This window comes from Hoplias malabaricus, chromosome 8 (assembly GCF_029633855.1).
Source record: "Hoplias malabaricus isolate fHopMal1 chromosome 8, fHopMal1.hap1, whole genome shotgun sequence".
In the NCBI taxonomy this organism is placed as follows: domain Eukaryota; kingdom Metazoa; phylum Chordata; class Actinopteri; order Characiformes; family Erythrinidae; genus Hoplias; species Hoplias malabaricus.
The window spans coordinates 37,646,154-37,669,193 of NC_089807.1; the positions used below are offsets into that span (position 1 = coordinate 37,646,154).

General features: G+C 41.5%; 1 protein-coding gene across 1 annotated transcript in view; it reads right to left on the reverse strand.

The window, feature by feature from the left end:
• maml3 (mastermind-like transcriptional coactivator 3) overlaps positions 1 to 23,040 on the reverse strand; it is a 129,587-nt gene that overhangs the window by 63,564 nt on the left and 42,983 nt on the right. The window lies entirely within an intron of this gene.

The window sequence follows — 23,040 nt, forward strand, 5'->3', positions numbered from 1 at the left end:
GGCCCCTATCACACGTGCGTTCCCCTGCTTAATTTGTCTCAGTCATTAACTTTGGTCTAAGCCACCCTTCACCAGCATGTCAGACATGCAATACACAAATGCAGAAACGCAAAACACAACAACACAAACACACACTGCCTGGACCGGTTCTTAAAGTTAATACTTAAATTGTTTAAAGAGGCTTAAGTGATAACTGAAGTTCAGGAGGCAGACCCTGCCTGCAGCACCTCTGTATTCGCTGGTGTTTCTAGTCTTGCAAACCATATTTCTGCATTTTGTCAAGGAGTTTGCTTGGTTTAGTTACCTGCTTTGACAGGAAGGGGTCATTTGACTGACATGCATAGTGACTAAAGACCTTTGCTGTCATGGAAGATGAGTGTCAAAACAGTGCTGCAACAAAAACAGACTCTCTTGAAACAAAATGAGATACCCAGAAGCCATAAGAAAATGGTAAGTCAGTAACATTCGAAATGTTTAATCCAGCAACTACAGGTCATTGTTGTCCAAGTGAGAGCCTATCCGAGAAGATTCTGATTGACAGTATAAATGACATCCACGCGGACCTTGTAGTTCATTTCCTGTGCTTCCCTCATATTCTCTACATTGTCCTTGCCATCTCTTCAGTCTTTTCCTCTTGGATCTTGGATCCTCTTGGTTCTTGGAATTGTTAGGTTTCAATGCTGTCCATGTAATGTTAAGCAAACCGTGTTATGAATTTCGTATGCTTTGCCTAATTGAAAGCACAGTAAATCAAAGTGCAACCTGGTTGTTGCTCCCGCTAGGGGTCATCATGGAGGTTCATTACAAACCAAACATTCAACATGGCAGGTTTACACTGAACGCCCTTCCTGACACAACCCTCTCATTCACCCAAGCTCATTACTTACGCATTGTTTGCATTTCCATTTGTAATTTTACTGAAATTACAATGCTTTGCGTTTGAGTTTTTAGGTCCTGCTGCCTGTTCGTTTTGCGCGGTTCTGGTTATTTGTAGACGTTCCCTCACCTGCTGGATTTTACAAGGCAGGGAGGCAAAGAAGAAATGGCAGAAAATATTGATGTGTAAAAAACGACAGATGCCTTCTCAGGATGAGAATATTGAGGGAGGTGAAGAGCATCCCTCATCCCTCTTCACCTCTTCCTCATCCCTTGTTCCGTTTGTGCTAATGATTCTCACAGTGAACACATTTAACAGAGCGTTAATTACACGGGGGTGAAGGAAGTAAGTGTGTGTGTGTGTGTGCGGGAAGCGGAGATGTGTGATGGTTCATTACTGGGTGTGTCTTTGTGCCGTACCATGTGCAGAGGCTGTTTGTATGCGTGTGTGGGTGTGTGTGTGTGTGTGTGTGTGTGTGTGTGTGTTAATTACAGAACGGTGACAAACCATAAGAACATCAGTGACAAATTTTGCTCATATTCAACTTCAATATGCCCCCCACCCTCCTTTCATCCCTGAGAGAGAGAATGAAGAAGGGAGGGAAAGAGAGAGAGAGAGAGAGAGAGTGAGAGAGAGAAACCCCACACGCACCACTCCACTGAAACATGCCAAATGAGATTCTGAAATAACGAGATTCATGGATCTTCTCTCCAGCTTTTCCTCTGAGGCAACACGTCTGCTTCCCCTCCCACTTTCCCTCTCTCTCTCTCTCAATCTCTCTCTATTTCTCTCCTCCTCTCTCCCTGAAACTACATGAAGAGTGAGATCATGGTGGGAAACAAAGAAGATTTGTGTTTACTGAAAAAGGAGGAAAACAGATGAGCACGATAAAACCAAGACTTCTATACGCCTCTCTCTCTCTTGTTACTTCCAGTCTTTTTCTTCCCTTTCTTCTGTCCTTTGCTTCTTTCTTTTTCAATTTCTCTCTCTTTTCTTTTTCTATCTCTGTCCATCTGCAGCTCCAACCTTCTCTAACTCTATTCTTTCTCTAGGTATTTTCCTTTTCACCCTATTTCTCTTTTCTCTTTTTTAATCTTCCTCTCCATCTTTCAAGCTCTTTTCTATCAGACTCCACTCTCTTAACCTTTCTATCAACTTCTAGCTACTCTCTCTCTTTCTCTGTCTCACACACACCCACTTCACTTCTCTATTTTCTTTTACCTTGTACTTCTCTTTCCACTCTATCTCTCTTTCAAATAATCCAAGTTTCTTACGTTCTCTCTTTATCCTTCTCCATACTAAGTGTTGGACCATGATTGTTCTACCTGTCTCATCTGATGGTGAGTGCGTTTTTGCGCGCGTGTGTGTGTGTGGATGCGAGTCTCGCGGACGGACCACGTCGCCTCTTCCGCCACTGCTGCCGAGCCTCAGCTCCAGGAGGGGAGGGTTGTCATGGCAACCGTCGGCACGACGCCTGTCGATATTCGTGCTGCTCATCATGCCATAAAGACGATTAGGCTGTCTGTCAGTCACAAACACTCACACCCACGAGAGAGAGAGAGAGAGAGAGAGAGAGAGAGAGAGAGACAGTGGAAACAGATGGGAGAGACAGAAACACAGAGAGAAATGCAGAGAGAGGGAAAGAGAGAAGCAGAGCGAGAAAGATGGAGAGAGAGAAAGTAGGACATTAAAGAAAATATGGGAAAAGAGAGTGAAAGAGAAACAGGAGAAGAAGTAAAGGAGAGAAGACAAAGAAAGAGGCAAAGAAGAAGAGAAGGAACAAAGCAAGGACGGAGTAAAAAGAAACAACAAGAGAGGGAGAGAGAGAGCGAGAGAGAGATATTTTGGGGGGGGTGCAGGGGGTGGCATGGGTCCTGTTCTGCTCCTGTTGGTACTTGGTAGTGTTTGTCTAAGAGAGAAAAAAACACTGTTTTATCTCCTCGAAGCTCAACATGATCAATGTCAATAACGCTGTGCTCTGTGAGAAGACTTCACTCAAAACCCAGGCTTAATTATGAGTGTGTGGTGCCAGCCACCCTTACAAAGGCACCACACACACACACACACACACACATACGCTGTGTCTATACGGTCAGCACAGAAATGCAGCTTGCCTGCAGCAGTGTGAAGAGAACAACGTAGTGGATTACTCTAACTGAGGTAAATAACCTAGAGCACAGCACAGAGGGGAGGGGTGAGAGCAGAAAAAGGAGTTAGTGTGTGTGTGTGTGTGTGTGTGAGAGAGAAAGTGAGTGAGAGAGAGAGAGAGAAAGAGAGAGAAAGAGAGGACAAGAAAAGATAGGAGAGAGGGGAGGAGAAACAGTGAGGGAGGGAGAGAGAGAGTAGGAGAAAAAGAGAGAGAGAGAGAGAGAGAGATGGTAGATGGTAAATGAGAGAGACAGTATGTGTGGAGGGGGGAGGTTGGAGTTTGTTTCTCCGCCTATTAAAGCCTTCAGTAGCTCACACAAACACTCCTGCTCTCTGCACTGCTCCTGTGAGGAAGAACACACAAGGAGGGAGGAGAGGGAGGGGGAGGGGGCAGAGAGAGACACACAGAGAGAGAGAGAGACAGAGAAAGAGAGAGAGAGAGAGAAATAAAGAAGAGGAAGGGAAAGACAGAAGGTGCTTGAGACAGGCGTAAGGCTTTCATGCGCCTGGAGGAGAGCAGGGAGAGCAAAAGAGGGAGAGGGAGAGAGAGAGAACCCACCAAGGTGCTGTTGTTATAGCAACCTCCTGATCCTGAGGCCCCTCCCCCTCCTACTGGGCTCAGTGCAGTGGACACTTCTTCCAATAACCTTCTCTCTCTCTCTCTCTCTCTCTCTCTCTCTCTCTCTCTCTCTCTCTCTCTCATCAGTCTGTCTCTACTACTCCCTTTCTTTCTCGTCTTTCCCTTTCCTCCCTCTTGTACTCTTCCTCCTATTTTGTTGTTTTATGTCTGATGTCTCTCCCTTGCTGTGTAAGACAGCAGGCTCACCACGGTTCCTCCAGTTTAGAGCACTGGCACATCAGAGAGCAAGAGAGAGAGAGAGAGAAATCAGACAGGATTTCAAAATTTGAACCTGGTGACACTCCATCCATGAGTACAACCCACACCAACCAAACCCCAACACACAAACGAAAAGAAGGGTACCCTGAAAATGAGTGTTATTATCTTTTGGCGAAATTAAAACATACATGAGTCCTGTAAAAATTATATTATTTTACATTATTAATTAGAGTGAATATATATTTAACAGTTCTACCCTGTCTGGTGTGTTCCTACCTTAAACCAAGTGATTCCATGTAAGCTCCAGAGAGAGAGAGAGAGAGAGAGAGAGAGAGAGAGAGAGAGAGAGAGAGAGAGAGAGAGAGAGAGAGAGAGAGAGCTGCGACCATGGTTAGGTGAAGCACTTACATAAAATGAATGAATGGAGTTGGATGAATGGATTTCCCCCATGCTCAAACCATCACACTTGCCTTAACCTGTCTTGAGTTCTTAAGAACCCTTACCAGAAACATAGTACCCTGAAATAGACTAAAACAGACAGAAGCACAGACAAAGCTCAGTTTTATTAGGCTCCAAATGTTTTAGATTAACACTATACACACTGTCCAAATGTGTACAGACACCTTATATAATGAATTCAGCTGCTTCAAGGTGTCCTCATAATGGACTAATGGGAGAGCTCTTGACTGGAAAGGTTTCTGTTGGTCAGTGTAAGACGTTATTCTTTTGTTTCCAACTAAAATGTAACAAAATGTTCTGATGCAATTCCCACTGGACTTGGAAAGATTGTAGAAATGTTTTCATCAGTTTTTAAACTAAATACATTTTTTCGAATATATCTTATATCTCCCAGAATCAAGAGATGTCCTATGGAGGCTTAGGAGGCCCTGATATCTTCTCACTGATAGTTTTCTGAGAGCTCACATATTGTAGTCTTGTCCATATTAGGGGTGTCACAATACACATAGTAATATTCATTTTTCGATACGGTATGAGCTGTGAATCGAAACCGTCCTGAGCCCAACCCGCGTTAATGAGTTGCAGCCATCTGCAGAGCAGGACATATTTCGGAGTTGTGCTGTAGTTTCATGCAACATCTAGTGGCACGGTGTGTAATAGGAATGCTGTGTTACTATGACGACACAGAAGAAGTGTTTAGCACTAATGGGGAAACAACACCACGCTATTGTTTTGGTTAGCCGGTTGGGCAATTAGCTGGACGTGAAATGGCTAGCGCAGAGATCAAGACTCTGCTGGAACTAGTGTTGCCAACCGTCCTGTAAAATACAGAATAGTCCCGTATTTGGACACATAGGCTACGTTTACACAGCAGGTAAATGTGGCCCAAATCCGATCTGTTTTGTCATATATGACACAAATTTGTCGTTTTTGTGGCTGTGTGAACAGCACAAATCGCATTGAATCTGACTTTTTAAAATCAGATTTGGGCCACTTTCATATGTGGTATTGAGATCCAATCCAAAACGGATCTGTGGCAGTGTGACTCTGTGTGAACGGCCAGATTGGATTTCATGTGACTTTTACATCACTCCGGCCATTGAGAATGATCTCCGTATTTTCCGTATTTTTGAGGTCATACTGTTATGGCGATGGTTTAAGACAGAAACACGCAGCTCTCTCTAAGAATGAGCGAGGGTCAGATACTCCAGAGTATGCGCTTCTCATTGGTCGTTGCCTTTATGCAGCCAATCAGCAGCCAATTGAGTCACAATCCCACCTACAGGGGGTTGTTTTGATGTGGCGCTGAGAGCAGCAGGTCAGTGCTGAAAAACTGGAATATTACAGCTCTGCTTTTAGATAGAACTTATGTTAGCACCATGTCACCATTTTTTTTATATGTTTTTATTTTTCTATGATAATTTCTGGTTTCATCCATCCTTTCCAAATACACTGTTGTGTTTGTCCTCAACATCAAAAAATAAAAGGGAAATTAAAATCATGTTCTTTGTCGCATCGTGGGGCAAAAACAACATGTATTGTATAGTAAACTTTGTGTATCATTGCACCCCTAGCCCATATCATGCTATCCTGCTGCATAAAGGCAGAACTAGACCTTCTCTCAATGAGAAACACACACACGTGCTTCAGAAACAGGCATTAGCTGACCACCAACACACACGCCTGGAGCTCAAAAAGACTCGTGAGTAAAGCATGTGTCCAAGGCAAATCCAACTGTGTGTGTGTGCGCGTTCTGTGCATGATATCCTGAGCCCTTGAATGTACAAAGGATGACTACCTTGCCACGCACTGTCTGACCTTTGGCACTATAGGACCCATATAAACACACACACATAAAAGAGTCACTTTATCAGAAACCACTTCTTTCCAGCTCCACATTCCTGTTACAGACTGTAACCCCACTGTAAAGTCACAGTCTGGGTTAGCCATCCTTTGGCCCTTCGTCATTGGTCAGTTTGCTGGACCACTCTCAACTGAATAATATGATAAATTGAAAAACCTGAGCAAAACTGCTGTGTGATACGCTTCTACCAGCACCACACACACACACACACACAACCACAACATTAATAATAACTGGTTAACTGTGGTCAAGAGACACTGACTAATGATACGTATGGTATAGTGGGGATATAGTTTTGCTCATAAATGTCTCATAGTGCTATATACCTACACACACACACACACACACACACACACACACACACACAGGGTTCTGAGTACACAAGTACACTAATAAGAGCCTGCGTGGATGCTGCACTAAATGGCTGATCTCATATAGAGATCCGGTTTGTTCAGTAATATTGTGGTTACTCTAAAAGCCAATCCACATACACCCCTCCTCCATTTCTCTCGCCACTCATTCCTGTCTGTGGGATACAGAGCTTTAAAAATAACCCTCAATCCAGCACAGGGTCCCTCTATGCATGTGTGTGTGTGTGTGTGTGTGTGTGTGGGCCAGGAAGTGTGATGGTTGAGGCTAACGCAGCGGCCACTGGCAAACACTAATGTAATAAGATATTAATGAGGTTGAAAAGAGTGACAGAGAGAGGAGGAGGAGAGCGGAAGAAGAGAGGAGGAGAAAAGGAAAGAGGGGGTGCAGAGAAGCAGCACTGGAGCTTCCGCCTCCTTCCAAATGCTGCTTAAAGCACACGCGTGCACACACACACACACACACACACACACACACATACATACACACACACACACACACACACCCCTCTCCGCTACCCCCCCCATCCTTTTGGGTATTTAATGGCTGGCTGTTCAAACACTGTGTGTGTGTGTGTGTGTGTGTGTGTGTGTGTGTGTGTGTGCGTGCTCTTGAGAGGATGGGTGCATGTTAAACACAGTCCCTGAAATCCTACTCCAATCCAATAAAGCCCTCAGCAGCCCAGCCAGCACTCACAATTACTGCATCTCTCACTCTGAGTGAGAGAGAAAGAGAGAGAGAAAGAATAGAAATGATCATAATATGCAACCAAGCGTGGTTGGTGTAGCTTTGCCCTCCTCATGGCAAACCTTAATTCCCCAGGGTTTGACTCCACACTCAAGCAGGCACACCAAGCAACACCAAAGCACATCCTTGGGCAAGACTCCTAATTCCGCATTCATTCATTCAACAGCCCCCAAGCCTCCTCTCCTTAATTCATTTGCCGAATGCCATAAATGTAAACATGTGTAATTATATACAAAGAGCTACATGACTAGGCATAGCAAGTCAAACCACAGCTCTTGGGGATGATACTCTTAACCCCTCATCTGACCCCATCCACTCCACTGTACTTCATCCCTTCCCTCTTCGTAGACATTCCTTAAGACCTCCTCGTGACCCTCTGATGTTTATATAATTCATACAAATTGTGTCTTTATTGAAGCACATACACATGGAAACCTGCCACCTAATTTTAATGTAGGCTATAAAACTTACATGCATGCATAATGTGTGTGTGTGTGTGTGTGTGTGTGTGTGTGTGTGTGTGTTTGTGTGTGTATGCGCAAGTATGTTTGGTCTACAACATCAGCAATTTCAGAACTGCTCACTGAGCAAAAAAGAGAGTGAGACACACACACACACACACACACACACACCAAACAGTGTTAATAACAATGCAGAACAACTGAGATTTTACAGGTTGTGTCGTTGCCACACTGCTTCAGGATCTCAGGGTCCTGGGTTAAAATCCCTGCCTTGGGCAGCTGTCTATAAGGAGTTGGAGTGTCTGTGTGGATTTCCTCCTACAGTCCAAAAACACATGTTAGTAGGTGGGTTCGTTGTGTAAAAGTATCCTCAGGTGTGTGTAAGTGACTGTGTGATGTCCTGTGATGGACTGGTGCCCTGTCCAGGTTGTGCTCCAGGCCAAGAGCCAAGTGACTCTCTGTAGGCTCTGGATCCACGAAGACACTGATCAAGTGGTTACCAAAGATGAATGAAATGGGTATTTTATTTGCATTAAATACCCAAACCTCACCCTTTGTGGGCGTGTTGGGGAAAATGAATAACATATTAGTATAAGTACATTTATTAGCCAAAGCTGCTGAATAAATATAATTATATGCAGTTTAATGGACTAAGGGGACATTTAAAATCTGTAAATGAAAAATCAGTTACATATTTCTGTCACATGAATCAAATTAAGTGCTTCACTGGCTGAAAGTAACAGGCGACTTGTTGTGTAGCACCACGAGTGATGTATAATTAGCCTATAAAATTTTGGTACAGGTGTAGCAGGCACATTCATATCAGGGCAGTTATGTCATTAGCGCAAACTATTCGAAATTAAACCGTCAAAATTCTCCATCGGTGCATTCAATTGTCCTATACACACAAACCATCTTCTACTTACGCTCCCTAGGAACAAAAGAAATACAAGCCTGGAGAAGCACTCTGGCTAACCTACATCTGAAAAGGAACAGCTGGAATACAAAGAGGTTCAGGGGTCCAGGTTAAAGAGTTTTACAGGGAAAAAAAACACATTTTCACTTGATAGTTCTTCCTATACTGGGCACCTAATATAATTACTTCCTTTAATTTTGATTATGCAGATAATGCAGTCAACATGTATTCGACGTTTACAGTCCACTAATTAGCAGTGCTAATCTAAAATAAACATTAGCATAATTTAGCTGTGTCGCTCAAAAAACTGCCTTGTTTGTAGATGCTAAGCACTTTGAGGGAACTGGATTATAACTCATACTTACTTATTCACTGTTTATACACTGCTTCGCCGTCGGATCATCATCAAGCTCTGATGGGCGAATCAATTTATGAACTAACTGAATGGCTGAACTGGTTTGGTCTGTGCCCCCATAAAATTGGTTTGGACACCACTACCTCCAGCACTAGAACTCACATAGATTTTGGTGCTTTAAATGAAGGTCAGTCAATCAACTTCAATCAAATTGTATTTATATAGTGCTTTTCACAACAGAAAGTTGTCACAAAGCAGCTTTATAGAGATCCGGGTCCAAGCCTTCTATGAGCAAGCCAAGGGCAAACACTGTGTCCTTGTTACTGAAAGTAATATGTCATACCAATGCATAAGCAGGTGAACACAAATCAGGTGTTTGAAGGCAATGTCAATGCAATGACTGGGGTTTATTTGTGCAGTTTGCACAATGGCTTTATGTACTTTGCTACATTAGCCCCCAGTGCAAAGCTAAATTTGGGAACTTCTGAGACCACAGGTGAATCCCATTCCTTATTTTTAACCTTACCCTTGTTTTCAAGTGTCATCTTGCTCCTTAGAACTTAGTTTAAAAGTGTAGGGTTTAAAATCTTCCCCTGCAAATGAAACAACCTTTCAAGAACATGATACGTCATCAGAATACAAATTTAAAATTCCAGGCTACTAACTGTGCTCTTTAGGCAGCTATGCCAGTCTGCAGTGATATCAGATGAGCACTGCTGGACTTCAGACTAATTTCAGGCATCGTATGTCTTCAGAAGCACTTAATAATATATGAATACTAACTCCTACCTCTTCTGTGATATGAAGCTGAATTATTCGGCAGGTTTTTGTTCAACTTCCAGTTCCATCTTAAAAACTGCAGTAGAAAAATCTGGTGCCAGAATGTGTTTGCATTTACCATTTAAGATAGAACTACAAGTTTACTTGCTAACTACAGAGAGATCAGCATACTACCAGCTATGTTTTGTGCTTGTTATAATATATAAGGACTCTGTACATTAAAACTACATCAAACTAAGGTAACACTAAGGTTATCATTGTTATTTATAAACGAGAATATACCGATATTTATGGGTATTATGCAGCCACCTTGGCAGTGATTCACAAGTCATTCATAACCATCCAGTAATCAGTAATCAGGCCCATCATGCCACCACAGACCAGTGTGTCCACAGTATAAAGTCTGAGGCAGTGTGAGTGTTCGGGTGTTTTCTGTCGTGGCGAGTCAGTGAGTGGCCTGTTTGTGTCTTCTCAACAATGTGCTAATGGAGCGTTAGCATCTAGTGCCACGCTAATTGGTATCAGTGTTACAGGTTAAGTACCTAAGACTGTGTGCAAATGACGGGAGAGGGAGATGAAACATTCTCTTGTTTTCTGCCTCTCTTTTGCTTCCATCATGGAGATACTGAGATTTCCTTCATCGTCTTCTCCTTTCTTTTTCCTTCCAACGTCTGTCTGTTAGCCATGCCAAGGGTTTCTTTCTCTTAATGTCTTTCTTCTAGCAATCTCTCTCTCTATCTCTCTCTCTATTTTTAGTATTGAGCTTCCTGTTCTTGGAGCACCACAGTGTGGACAGGCAGAGGAGGAGGGAGGGGGGTGGGGGAGAGAGAGAGAGAGAGAGAGAGAGAGAGTAAGGGTGGAGGAGGAAAGGAAGTGAGGGAGCAGAGGATGGGTGTGTGTGTGTGTGTGTGTGTGTTTTCATGTGCTGCTGTCTTCAGTAAATCAATCTGGCCGTTTGTATCTCTCCTCCCCTTCGCCCCTCCTCCCCTGTTCCCTCATACACGGGCCAGGCTTGTAGCAGGCGGAAAGCCATAAAACAGAGCAGGCAAGAGAGAAAAACACACACTGGGGAAGGGGAAGAAGAAGGGGGGTGTGAAACTGGAGAAGGAGCGAGGGAGGGAGGGAAGGAGAGAGGGAGAGAAAAAAGAGTGAGCCAATATTGTTAAAGTGCACGCAAAGCTGCGAAAAGGAGCGAGTGCAGAGGGAGAGGAGCAGAGAGAGGATGAACTCAAAAACCTACAGTGTAATGACCAGCGACACTAACAGCCCCCAAACAGGGCTAAGGTTTCATTCCAATGGTGTAAGGTTTCTTAAAGGCGCAGTCAGCCAAACATTGTCTCCCCCTTATCACGAAAGCAGCCTAGAATTCCTATTTTAGCAATGGAGCGATGAGGCTAAAGCAGGGCCTCTCTGAATATATATAACAAATTAATGCAAAAATTACAAATTATAGGTCGTATCAGTAAAAATATCTGCTTAGGTTTCATAAAATTAAGTACTTAAAAAGTGCTAGCTAGACAGGTTGTCAATGAAAGAAATGAACAGTATGGATTACAGATTAGCCAAATGTGCTATCCTCAAAATACTGTTCAAAATGGAGATCTGTTAGCACAGCTGTAACAAACAGTAAGAAATTATTACTGAAATAACCTACTGCTTATGGAGAGTGTACACAGGTAATTTTACTTAGCTTACCTAGCATAGCTTTCAACCATAGACATGTAGAGGAATGTATCTGTTTGGAAGAGAACTGAACCCGAATCCTTTCACTTAATGCCTCAAAAATGTACCTTATAATATTAGAAAAAACAAACCGAGCAGCACAAAGATACAACGAAAACAATTATTCCCAGTGCTACAACTAGCTAGCTAAGATTATTGTTCATTAGCTTAAACCATTTCACTACGGAATGTAGACTTAAACGCCATGATTATTTGAGTCACAGTAAAAATAAGATATATTTTACTGCTCAACAATATGAAGTGAAACACTCCATTAGATTTTTTACTAGAAAGATTTTCATACATTCAAACTACAAACTATGTGACCTGAGCTAGTTATACAATTCAATCCAATACAAACAAGCCTAAAGCTAGTTGTGCTAAAAAATGTATTCAGACAATACTTTTGACATAGTTATCCTAAAACCCAAACTAAATCACTTTTGCAAGTTATTTGATAACTTTCATGTAAACTACCAGATTTATCACCAGTGGTATGTACATGTATTTCCTTTTTAGATTTTTTTTAATTACATTTCAAGGCACACATGTGCTTCATTATCTCTATCCTCATCTGGTATTGCCATGGCAACTTGCGTGCCCCCTAAATGCCTCTCAAGCCCCACAAGGGGGCCCTCCCTGCAAAAATCTGAACAATGATAAAAGCCACGAGCATGGGCTAACATCCCTGTATCACCAAACCTCTTTACTGCAAAAAGAAACTATGAAAAAATTAAAAATACAGTTTTCTTACAGTGCATCTAAGCAGCTGCTTATATCACGAATGGCTAGAAATGGCTCTGGGCTAATGTAGCTAACCAGTCATGGATGTTTATGTTAGCATAAGCATTTAGCATTACCATTGTCCAAACTGGAGGCCTAAATCATCACAGCTTTACCTTAAACTATGTCAAGTTGTTAAGCAATCTTAAACTGACTTGATTTTGTGTTTAGTGACAATGTGGCAAGATCTATGTGATGATAACAGAATATTGATATCTTACTGATGTCAGCATAAAAAATGATTCAAGGTTATGAGGTTTTGCCGGATATTTGATACTATGATACCTGTATATTGTCATCCAGAAAAGCAGAAAATGAAGGTGACATTTAGAACGCGTACATTTAATTAACTTTAAATGTATTTTTAACTCTAAAGGACTCTATAGATATTAATGTTTTGTATAGTCTCTAAATTTTATTTATTGGTTTTCATGTGTCTATCACCAATACATTAAATAGCCAAGTTTGTAGACACCCAGTGTTTCCAAAATGTTTAATGTCAGAATTTGGGCAGAAAACAAAGCACCCAGAGGAAACCCATGTAGACACTGGGAGAACACACCAACCTACTCACAGAGCCAGCAGGTAGTGTCGCAGTCACACAGCTCTGTGTGGTTCTGTGTGTGTTCTCCCCGTGTCAGCGTGGGTTTCTTCTGGGTGCTCTGGTTTCCTCCCATGGTCCAAAAACACACAGTGGTAGGTGGATTGGTGACTCAAAAGTTCATAGTCCATGGCTGAAAGCCGCATTCACAGACGTCACAGTCCCAAAAGAGGGGGCAAATGCCTTGAAGATTATGTGGCAGAGAAGAATACCTGTTAGACAGCGTGTGGACATGTTCAAAGACTGTCTCCACAAACAAGCTCTGGCATTAGAAAAGATCATACTGAATATTTCAGTGTTAATAGTGGCAAGGTTATAAGATGCCACGTTTCCACAAGCAAAAGTGAGGTATATTCTCTCCTGCTAGATCTGCCCCACTCAAATACTATAGTACAAATAGTGGTGTTGTTGTGAAATAGATGCTTCTAAGAACAACAACAGCTCAGTTCTGCATTACCTATCTTGCATCACTCATGTAATAGATTTCTGTAGTGGAGTGGGAACATCTCTGGAAGCAACATCTGCACAGGAACTGTTAATCATTTACATCCCTAGATTGCACAAAGCTCATGTTTGGAAATCATGCTTCTATTGCTTGTTATCTACATTAGCCTTTTGGCTTCAGTGCAAAACTAAATGTTTAAGGTGGAGGTGTGTCATACACATTATTATGGTTGCTGACTGGGGTAGAAACATAAGCAAAACGATGTCAAAAACTGAGGTAGATTAAAGTGAAGGAGGTATCTGGGTTTGCCCTCAGGAGGCTGGAGCAAGGCTCTGAGTAAGTGGCATTCAGGCCAGGGGCCCTGGGAGAGAAGGAGGAAGGGAGGGTGGGATCGAGGGACAGAGGGGTTGAGAGAGAGAGAGAGAGGGATACTAAAGAGTTTAAAAGGTGCAGAGAGTGAGAAAAATTAATAAGCAAGAGCATTAGATGAATACAGAAAGAGCATGAGAGAGAGAACAAGAATAGTAGTAGAAAATGAAGGATAGAGCAAAATTACAGCAAAAAGAGGGACGCAGATATAGAATGAGAACGAGAGACGCAGAAAAAGCAGGAGGTAGAGGAATAGAAAGAAGTGAGAGAAACAGAGATGGAGGGAGTCCCTTTTCGACTTGTCAGACAGATGGTCTGGTTGCCACAGCAGCATTCTACCCACCAGGAGGGGCTTTGATACCGGTGTGTGTATGTGTGTGTGCTTCTGTATGTGTATGTGTGTCTGTGTATAAAAAGCATCCCTCTGTGAGTGTGTGTGTGTCTTTACAGTCTCCAATGCACGTCTGCTGCTCAACAGTGTGTGTAGCAGCTCTGTGTGTGTGTGCTGTGACTCCTCTGATGAATACGAGCCCCTACACCTGCTAAACAGCACTCATTACCATACACACTCCATACTACAGAGGACTGGAGGAGGGGAGGAGCCTAAACCATGAAAGAGGGAGAGAGTGAGAGAACACTAATAAAAAAAAAAAGTCAGAGGACACTAATCCTGATCTTTCATACTAATGTGCGATTGATCAACAATTAGATCACTGGTAAGACTAAAAGGATGTGGCTAGAGACATTATATAAAAGGAAGAGACAGTAAAACACTTGTAACAGGGCTCCCCAGTGGCGCAGGGTCTTAGTGATGGTCCTATCATCTGGAGATCAAGTGTTTGATACATACTGACACTTCAGCCTTCTGAGACAGGGGCTCCTATAAAACACAATTGGTCTTGCTCTCTGGGTGGGGTAGGATGGCCCCTCTTCTGTCCACACGTCTTTGTTCTGCCAACGGACGTGACACATCTGGACAGTTTGGTATCTCTTCTGGACAGTGCAGTTTCATTAACAGCAGTCTGAAAAGAAGTGGTGGTCTGGCCTCGTGTTTATCCCCCTGTAGAGTTCATGGGAGACTTACTGATGGGTAGAATCCAATGATTCTGTTGGAAATGTCTCAGATTTACTGGACATATGCACATTAATGGTATATACATAATTATTTTTAGGGTTTAGGGTGTGTGTGTGTGTGTGTGTGTGTGTGTGTGTGTGTGTCTCAATAGGTCCTTACAGTTCACATCAGGTCCAGCAGTGACAAAGCAAAGATGTTGTGGTCATCAACCCAGGACTTTATTCCAAACCCTAACAGAGTCTGTACTGCAGCAAATGGAAAAGTGTGGCTAAAGATTCCTGAGCCTTCTTCACAGACCCCACTAACTGCTGTTAGCTCCAGCTGCTAACCTCTGCATGCATTTGTGCATGTGTGGGAGAGGGTCTTTATTTTATTTATTTATTTTTATATGATGACAGAGTAGAGAGTGTGTGTGTGTGTATCTTCGCAACAGGCTCAGAGGGAGGCAGTGGTTAGCTGAGAGCAGCTGAGCCAATCAAGCATTAGAGAGAGCGAGAAAGAGAGAGAAAGAGTAGGGAAAAGGGAAAAGGGAACACGAGATAGATTGAGGGATAGAGAGACAGAAGAGAGAAGTGAAGAGGACAATATTGTTTTTGCAAGGAAAGAACTGAGCTGTGAGAGAAAAGAGAAAGCAGAGAGGAGAGAGAGAGAATTGATTTTAATTAACAACTTTTTATTAGACCTTTCAACAAGCTACAGTCAGTTGACAGAATTAGAGGCAAGGACACATACGTGAAAATATATAGAGAAAGAAGTTAAAGACAAAAAAGAAGGAGCGAAATAAGACAGCAAGAGAAATAAATAAATAGGGAGAGCCAGAAAGAGAGAGAGAGAGAGAGATGCAGATATTTCCATTAAGCATCGCTGACATATTTTTCGCTCTTGCTATTCCTTTTTTTCCCTGTTGCTCTTTTTCTTTTTTCTTCACCTCTCCTACAGGGAAGAGTGTGTGTGGAGGGAGAGTGAGAGAAGAGTGAGGGAGGAGAGATAGAAGACAGAGAGAGAGAGAGAGAGAGAGAGAGAGGCTACCATGGCAACAAAGCCTATCAGCGATATGAGCATCCCTGATGGCACTCAGGCAAGGCATTAACTGTGTCCCACTAGCCTCTGTGTGTGTGTGTGTGTGTGTCGTTCAGTATGAGCAACAACTGTGTTATATCTATCAGTATTTTATTAAGCGCACAAACACACACACACACACACACACACACACACAGATGTTATAAGTAGTCCCGGTGCAGACCCTTGGGCAAGGGTTAATTTTAACACTACTGTGTGCATAAGTGTGCACTAATGAGGAGCTAAAGGACAAGAATGGAGACAGAAAAGAAGGGGTGTGCGTGTGTGTATGTGTGTGTGCGCGCATGTATGTTTACGAGCAGTAGCTGAACACACACCTGATCCGCTCTTTTCTCGTCCTCCTTTATTCCATCCACTACTAAACCTGTTAACCCTTCCAAAAGCAGCAGTACAACCGAATTCACATTTACTGCTAGTGTCCTAATATTTACGTGAGCAACAAACACAGACCTCTGTAGACATCTGCTCATATAAAATTTCTCCTGAAAGCAGGGAATCGATAGGTTGTACATCTCTTTTTGTTGCAGCAACAGCTTCTACTCCTCTGGGAGGACAGTACATTAGACGGGGGACCTCTTCTGTGAAGATTTGATAGCGCTCAGCCTTAGAAACAGCTACAGATCTTGGATCATTCGTTTCTGGGTCACAAACTCCACTCCAACTCATTCTAAAAGAGCTCCACTGCTGGCATGATTTGTACCTGTCTAGCCAGTACTTGGAATTGAGCATGGTGAGTGAGAGAACCAGACTCATATACAGCTGCTCCAGAGCATTCCATTTCATTTCATGCTTTACTTTGGAGATTATACAAGCTGTGTGTGCAAAACTGAAAGTGTGTCCACAATGGGTGCACCATAATGGAGCTGAATTCACTGAGTGTAAGGGGTGTCTAGCTTTTGGACACAGAATATAGAGAAGAAATGTTTGCAGAGTAATGTATAGTGTGTGTGAATATAGTCTCTTCTGTGTGTGTGTGTGTGTGAGAATGTGAATTTCTGTGCACATGTGGGTGGTGTGGTGATGATTTTCCTGTTCACTGATGCAAATAAACATGCACCGACACACCTGCTACTGGACATCACAGATGGGTACAGTAGCCAAAAACTGTTCTCAAGTAAACTGTCTATATAAATGAAGAATCAATTCAGTCGAACTAAAAGTACTCAGCCATTTTGTGACTTGAGTAAAAGAAATAAAGTATCAAGTGAAAAAAAATGCTCAAGTTGCAATTTGCCTCAATCAGAGCAGAACAGAGCTGCATGATTACAGTCTCTCAGAACAAACGTACGTTAGAGGTACATTATTGTCACTAATGGTACAAAAACACTTTAAAGTGTACCTTTAAAGGGACAACAGTGGTTTTAAAGCCCAGTTGTGTTTCCTAAATGTTCATTACATTCTCTTCCCCAGGAGGAGAAGTAAATATTTGTAAACTTACATAATGGAACAGTGCAAAAAAAAAAAAACATAATATAAATGCAAAAAAAATGTATATAATAAGTTCATATAGAACATGGTAAAATTATGTCCCCTAACTAAAGGTACTGAATATGTCCCCTTAAAGGTTCCACCGCAGTGAGAGTTTTTGAATGGAGTGCAGTGAGGGTGTATAGTCCACAAACACCACACACAAACACAACAACATCAACTCCAAACTTTGTTTGACTTTTTATTTTTCCATCTTCAAATACTGCCAGGAATTGGGAACACTCTGTTTTGGAGAAACAGCAGAGGAAACTGATTGTTATGGAGCAAACGTGTGTTTTGCCTTGAAAAACTTGAGGAAGAGTATAAAATATTACACTTAACCCTCTGCAGTGGGTTTTTTCTGTTAAGTTTACATGTCACTAAAGTTTTGCATTCAATTGATATATGATAAACACAGTATTAGAATGATCAAAAGTCCTCGATTTTGATTGGTGTTGTTTTGAACAAAAAACAATTCATATCTAAAAAAAAAAACAGGAGTAAATTGTTACTGATCCAACTACACTCGGTAAAAACTAAAATGGAGGCAGTCTTCATGGCAGTTTTTTTCTTTAAAGTGACAGGAGACATGGTTGCACACAGAAAGCTCAGACTGTACTCACTCTGCAAAGCATGAAATTCCACACGCAGTGACTCCTCTATCGGCAGTTAATTTAGTAAATGCAACTCGGCAAATATAGCACCTTACTATGCAACCCTGTGGGACATGCAGTGATACAGTCAGAATAATTTAAACTCTTAATACTTGTTATACAGGTTATAGACTAGACAGAACAATGCTTAGTAACTTTAAGCATAGCTAACACAAATTAATATTTTGTGATATACAGGAGGTCCCGAGATACGATGTTTCGTGGTTTCGTGGTCTCCCATTTACTATATAACGCCTTGTTTTGACTTAAGTGGTTTTGCGTCGTAAAAGTCATAACGCAAACTTCGTGTTTGGTGTGCGCAGCAGAAAAATACACTCGGGACCGAGGTGTTTTTTGATAATTACTGTGTTAGGATAGGATAAGTGCTTCCACTATGTTATTTATGTACAGTATGTACGCATGTTCCGACTTATGACGTTGATCCGTTTCTACGTCGCGTCGTGAACTGATTTTCGGTGTAAGTTGAGGACCCCCTGTACTTATTTTTTTCTGAAAGAGGAGCACAGGGAACAGGAGACACTGGCTTCACAGTGAATCACTCAATAAAGCATTAAACCATGTGCGTATTTGTTACCTGCCATAACAGATTTGGACTTTTAATGATCTCCTCAAAGCCTGATGAGCTGTCCAGTGATACTGATTATAAAAGAAGTGGTTACTAGCTTCACCCTCCCAGCTTGGTAGAATCATGTGATTGCAGGAATCTATAGCTACTGGGTCTAATAAGAAATGATTAAATAAATAAAAAAATTCCTAAATCTACTGTGTCTAAATAGATTTTTAAGCTAGCCAGCTAGGACAATCAGCAATCTTGTGGAAAACTCTTTTCCAAGTTGGCTTCCGCTCGTAAAGTGGGATTCTATACTTTGATTGGTATCTATTGTTAGAAATGACTCATTACCTCATACGCCAGTCTGGTTTTATATGAAATATGAGCACCCTGTTGCATCATATGCCAGTCTTCTGGGGCATATGAAGCCAGTGAATAATCCGTTCTTCTTAATGGAGAGGGAGACACAGCACCAAACAGCACACAGACAGCTGCCGATACATCCAGAGTTACATTCAGTTTGGCTGTTACCATCACCCTGTTACTACCACGTTTGTGGAGACCTGCTCGGTCCATATTTAAACTGAAATTAAGGCTTTTAACAGGGGGTTTGCCCCTTGGGAAGGTTTTACACCAGATATTAGAACTGATGGAACCAAGCCATGAGAACATTAGTGAGAATGCTGGATTTCTTTTTGGATCACGAATGTTACCCCAGCTCATCCCAAAGGTTGAGTGGTGCTCCATCAATCTTGAGACACAAAGATCCACTGCTTCTACGGCCTGTAGGTTTATACCACACTAGCTGACGCCTGGCATTGAACAGGTTAACCTTGCTGATGGGACTCTATTTCCCTGCCTTCCTAGGACAAGTCAGTGTTAATAACAAATAATATGGGTTTACTGTACAGAAAAGCTCAAAATGTATTAAGATAATATCATTCCCATCTATTATACAGTAGCGTATATTACAGCGGAGTCGTCAGTGGAAATCTGTCAGAAATATGCAGCTGTTTAGAAGAGCAGGGGAGTAGGAGTGATGGTAATTGACGAAACGCAACAGTGTCACGTCAGTAATTTAATGTGAAACGATCCTGTAGTTCAGAAAGAGCTGAGAAAGTGATTTAATGAATTAGAATGAAAGAGCAAGTGGAGGAGTTACAGAGAGGTGTTTACTGCTGCTGACTCATCTGTGTGTGTGTGTGTGTGTGTGTGTGTGTTTGTGTGCGCGCGTGTGAGGAGTGGGGGGGGTATTAAAAAAAAAAAAAAAAAAAAAAAAAAAAAAGGAGGGATGTGTTTCCCCAGACATCTTCTCCGTTTGTTGGACCAATTAGAGAGCACTCGGAGAGCTAATCTAATCAGAGAGGCGGATCCTGCTGCTGTTCTGACACACAAACACACTCCACCATTCAATATTTAATATGCGAAGTGTGTGTGTGTGTGTGTGTGTGTGGTGGGGGTTGGGGTGAGAGTTGAGAATCTATTATGGAATGACTGCGACACTACAGGGATGATGAAATTGGAGAGGAGGTAAATAAAATGGCAGAATTAATGAAAAAAGACCAGAGCTTCATCCTAATTGTGTACTTAATACTAATTCTAACTAGTTTTTGAGTACGTAGTGTTTAGTTACAAGTGTCAAAGTTGAGTATAATAAAATATCCACAGTTCATACTTAGAATCAGTACATAATGTACGAATGACACATTTGTCCCACAACCCAATAGGAAAGGAAAAGGGATTAACGTCTCACATGGAAAATTTGGACCAAATCGTCCCATACTCTCTACAAAGTGCACTTCATAGATTATAAAACTAATACTACTACACACAGATAGTGCACGTAATTTTAGGTAGAGGGACGTGCAGTTTATATCAAATACAAATGAGTTCATTATGTGACATACTATGCACTGTTTAATGCGGAAACCGTTATTTTATTACCTACACTGTGCACTACGTAGTGCGGCGAGAAATACAGTATTTCAGTTTCCGCTCTTAAAATTGGCGCATACTTTTAAGATTAGTACATAGTATATACTGTATAGTATTAGTGTGATTAGACTATTGGTACACAGCAGCATTCTGAAAAAAAAAATCCTCAAATAGTTTAATTATAAATTCAAAATACACTAAGTACACTCTTTAGCCAAGCCCAAATTAAACTATACAGGGGGTCCTCGACTTACGACGTTGATCCGATCCTACGTCGCGTTGTAAACCTATTTTTGATGTAAGTCGGAACACACAACCAACACAAAACCACTTAAGTCGAAACAAGGCTTTATACAGTAAATGGGAGATGTGTCGTAATCACAAAACATCGTAACTCGGGACTGACGTAACACATGGACCTCCTGTATTTTCAAAACAACATAGACACCCCTTATAACAATACAATTCAGCCCCTTTAAGGTGTTCCCTTTGTTAGCATGGGTTTAGTTGTTTAACAAGAGCTCCTCCAAACATATAACGCCATGAGATGAGATTGGATTATCTGAAGCAACTGCATATGAGCCTAAGTTCACGTTGTTGAATGTCAAGTGTTGGCTGGAGGGGTTCAAAGCCCCCAGGCACAGGGCTGGGGAGCCTTGGAACTGAGAGATGAAGCACGACCCAAAAAAATATACATCTGTCCAAATCAGAAAGGATGCTCACACTATGTTCAAATAAAATCAAGCTGGCATTACAATTTCAAACAGCCTACATGTAAAAATCCACCTTAAAGGAGTTGATGTTTTTCAAGAATTCTTTTTGCCTTCAAGATATCTCATCCGAAAAGGGTCTTGCCAGTGTTAACCTGAAAATGTCAGTCAATACACTACTGTGACATTGCTGAAAGATGTGCATAAGTATGTTTATGAGGGTTTCGTTTTTGTCAGTGTGCCTTTAAGGTAGATTTTTTTTAACTTGGGTGGATGTTGCCGGAACTTAATTTCCCGCCGCCAGATTGCCTACCTGCTCAGAGTCACGGAATGGTCTTTCATCTTTAAATCTCCTACCAGGACGGTTTAGAGCACAATCTGCCTGTGTGTGTGTGTAAAATGTTGGCATCTGACTGCTGTGCAAATAAAGACTATTTGGGAGTGGAAATTGTTATGTTATGGCCATGGATTTAACCCTCTAGGTTCCTCGTGGTGGAATGGCACTCCTCATTGTGTTCAGTCATTTATCACACATTGATCAAATAAGAAAGCATCTGTGAACTGTCTGTCAATGTCATGTTTGTTTGAAAATAGAAGAAGAGATATTTTACAGTGATTTGAATTTGATGAAAATGATGTGATGTGCAGTGCAGAGTGGGGTCAAAAAGTTGAGAAACTAGTAAAAATGTCTTTTACATTTTACTTGAAATAACTCTTAGTTTACAACCCTTCAAGATTTAAAAATGTGTTTTGGTCAATTCAAATCTCAATGAATATCCCCCAACATGTTATTTGACCCCTCATCTGCCACATATACATTTTATACAAAGGGAAAAAAGGAAAATGTATATGTATTACACTGTGTAATTGATCATTACATAAAGTAATATCACAATTAATTAAAAATATGTGATTCATTATTACTGTATGTATTATACAAATTTAATAGCAAATTTAGCATGAAAAAAACAATAATAACTCTAGACTAGGGCCGTGGCCATTTCGTATCGTTCGTAATAATATCATAATACTGCATGTGTTCTATACACGAGTCATTTAGTGGAAAGTACGGTGACTCTGAGACAGAGGAATTAGCTCCAAAAAAGGAAGAGAATTGTGGAGGTTGTTTGGTTACAAAATATCAGATGTACAATAGACCATGTTATGTTAAGAAAATAAGAAGCCTTTAATATGATTAATATTAAATGTATTTCATTTAATATAATTCATATTAATATAACATTTATTTTGTTGCAGTAGTCTGTAAAATCACCAAGAATATCGTTGTCAAAATACCCTGAAATATCGTAATATTATTTTAGACATCATCAGAGAGCATTCTAGGACACAGAGTTAGTGAAACCACATACGTCACTAATATCTCTCTCTCTCTCTCTCTCTCTCTCAGATTATGTACACACGTCCCTAATAGGAGAGGGTCAACTGAACCTAATGTACGCACCTACACACGTGCACCAAGGCCACATCCAACCTGCTAAATGCCTCAAGTGGTGTGTTTACACATCCCCACATCTCACAATTTAACAACCTGTACCTTTAACCTGCTCCCTTTCACACCTTCCCTCAGCTCTCACACACTGGACTGTTTACACTACAGAGAAGGAAGACAGAATAAAGCAGATGGTCTCTTTACTAAATCACACACACACACAATTGTGCAGCAAAAGAGCAGCAGCCCGACTCTCTGTCTACTGCTTCCACAAATAGAACAAAGCAATTAGACTAAAGATACATGCAGTTAGAAACACTCAGAACAAGCAGAGGCACAGAGCAAGAGAGAGAGAGAGAGAGAGA